This window comes from Octopus sinensis, unplaced genomic scaffold (assembly GCF_006345805.1).
Source record: "Octopus sinensis unplaced genomic scaffold, ASM634580v1 Contig17232, whole genome shotgun sequence".
Lineage (NCBI taxonomy): Eukaryota > Metazoa > Mollusca > Cephalopoda > Octopoda > Octopodidae > Octopus > Octopus sinensis.
In genome coordinates this window covers 1-286 of record NW_021834902.1, presented here as the reverse complement: position 1 = coordinate 286, position 286 = coordinate 1, and positions in this window count along the sequence as shown.

Here is a 286-nt window from a genome sequence, read left to right as displayed (position 1 = left end):
ATATATATATATAATTATATATATATATATATATATATCATGATACGACTCCACGTGCGTGTGCGCGCAGACACAGCAAGTACCTTTTCTTAAGACAGTATTAGCAGCATCGCCCATCTGTCGGCGATAAGAATAATTAATACAATCGTAATTAGTAGATATATATCCACACAGGTAACAAAATGTGAGACACATAACAATAGGCAAACATGTTAACGTTAAGACATTTTATGCCCTAATACCACCGAATATACGGCACATAGGCGGCCCGTGTACCTCAACTTAC